This window comes from Gopherus flavomarginatus (genome assembly GCF_025201925.1).
Source record: "Gopherus flavomarginatus isolate rGopFla2 chromosome 13 unlocalized genomic scaffold, rGopFla2.mat.asm SUPER_13_unloc_1, whole genome shotgun sequence".
In the NCBI taxonomy this organism is placed as follows: Eukaryota; Metazoa; Chordata; order Testudines; family Testudinidae; genus Gopherus; species Gopherus flavomarginatus.
The window spans coordinates 4,716,653-4,718,743 of record NW_026114609.1 but is presented as its reverse complement, the minus strand read 5'-3'; the positions used below and the strand labels follow the sequence as shown (position 1 = coordinate 4,718,743).

Genomic DNA, 2,091 nt, shown 5'->3' with positions numbered 1-2,091 from the left:
ACAAACTTTGGGTCTTTGGAACCCAGACCCCTTAATGGGTGAGTACTTTACAGGCGAGGGAGAAGCTCTCAGGCCTCAAATGCCAGGTACAGTTCCTCTCTCCTTGATTCAGAACGAACAGGAAAATACACTGCATTACTCCTGCCCCAATTACAAAGAGACTGGGGATCCCACAGTAGCTGAAATGACCGTTTGAACAAGCACTCCCATCATGCAATCCGGGGTGGGTGGAACCATGCAAATGACAGCAGCCTCAAAAGGCCTTTATAACAGATCACCAAAAGATGGCAGGCTAGAGTTCATAGCCACCCTGCTTAACCTACGGTGGGAAGGAGCAGAAAAGAGCATCGGGGCTGCAGAATAGTGCTTGCATAGGCTTTCTTTGCCCTGGTTTGCTGTAAGAGTTAACAGTGAGAGATTGGTAGTCACAGGTCAGCATAATCTCTCCAAATGGAAAGGCACTGTTCCTGGAGAGGGTTTTCCTCGTTGGTGCAGGCCATCCACCTCCCCAAAAGGCGGGAGCTAGGTCGACGGAAAAATTCTTCCCACCAAGGCCTGGACTGACGTAGCCGCGCCGATTTACGTTCCCCGTGCAGACCAGGCCCGAGAGTTGGAGCGTCCCGAAGAGTTAAGTCAAAACAGCTCCATCCGTCAGGGGTGCGCAAAAGGGAACCTCGCTCCTGGGCAACGCGGCCACGCCGCCCTAAGCCCCAGCATAGCTAAGGGCATTCGGGGAGGCGGGGGGCCTAAAGCGATGGAAAGACCTCCTCCAGCACAGGATTGTGACAGCCTGGTCTCCGTAGCACAGACAGGGAGGCCACCAAGAGACAAGAACAGACAGCAAAAGCCAAAACGGCCTCAGGGCAGGGGGCGAGGCTGCCTGGTGGATGAGGGCACCGGGCAGGACAGGCCTTTTGGACAGGCCGTCCCCCTGTCAATGGAGGAAGAGCCCAAGAAGGAGAGCTGGGCAAGAAGCTACAAGCAGGGAAAGAAGCAGAGCAGGCAGGCGGGCAGCTCCCCTTAGAGCACAAGAAGGGATTGGTCCAAGCCCCGCCCCCGCAAAAGCAGACTAGAGAGCACATCAGCTGCAAAAGACCAGGGAAGGTCAAGAAAGCACAGAGCCTTGGAAGCCACAAGTAAAGTTTCAGAAGTCAGCTTTGCTTTTTCTCTCTTAGCCCCATTCTCAGCAGCAATGACAAAGGTACCAAAAGCTACAAGGCCTGAGAAAGAGAACAGTCACAAAGACAGGAAAACAAAACTGCTTTTGTCAAAACCAACCAAGCACACAGCTACACACTGGACCAAGCATCCCCAGCCCACTGAGCAGCACTCCCCAAGGCATTTCATTTTCCTGTCTTTTCAACCAATCATCAGGGGAGAGCGTGGAGGGGAGAGCGTGGACACAGTCCCCCACTACCACAAATTATGCTGTCGAGTTTCCTACATTTGGGGAAATCACAGGAGTCAGCACACCCACAGTGTAATAGATGAACCTCACCCTTGGCACACCACCTCCATGATCATGGTATTTCCCCTGCCAAGTAAGTCTGAGGTCCAGCTGCCCAGCTGCCACCTGCCCTCGCTCTCCCCAGACTTATAAGACGCGGGGCGGACCGCAGCGCCCCGAGCCCCCGGCCTCACCCACTGCCCCGCGGCATCCCCGAGGCCCCTCCCTTCTCCATGCCGAACTCGCGGGGCCAAAGGCGGGCCCTGCCGGGCAGCCTGTCTCTGCTCCCACAATGCTCTGCTCGCACACAGATCTGCATCCACGCTCATGCGGCTCCGCCCCTCCGCTCGGGCCCCTCCCCCTGCCTGCCCGGGCCAGGGCTCTTGCGTGCCCTGGAGTTGAAGCCGGGTCCCGTCCCAGGCATCCAGGCTATCAGAGAGACGACATGGACCAGCTGCTGCTGGGGAAAGAGTGCAGCTTGCATTTTGCTGCTCTCTCTCCCCACCGGAAGTTGGTCCAATACAAGAACGACCTCCCCTGCCTTGTCTCACGTCAGTTTTTCCTCAGTGCAGAAGGTCGGGTGTTGTCAGCCGCTCTCCAGAAACTGGAAGGCCACTCCATCCCTTTTGTAACCTGCCAAGTGA

At 56.3% G+C, this 2,091-nt stretch overlaps 1 non-coding gene across 1 annotated transcript; it reads right to left on the bottom strand.

Annotated features, from left to right (window-relative positions):
* Nucleotides 1–1,385: 1,385 nt before the first annotated feature.
* On the bottom strand, nucleotides 1,386–1,549 carry LOC127041044 (U1 spliceosomal RNA). The gene has a single exon (XR_007771625.1). It is a non-coding gene; the product is annotated as a U1 spliceosomal RNA (small nuclear RNA).
* Between the last annotated feature and the right edge of the window lie 542 nt (nucleotides 1,550–2,091).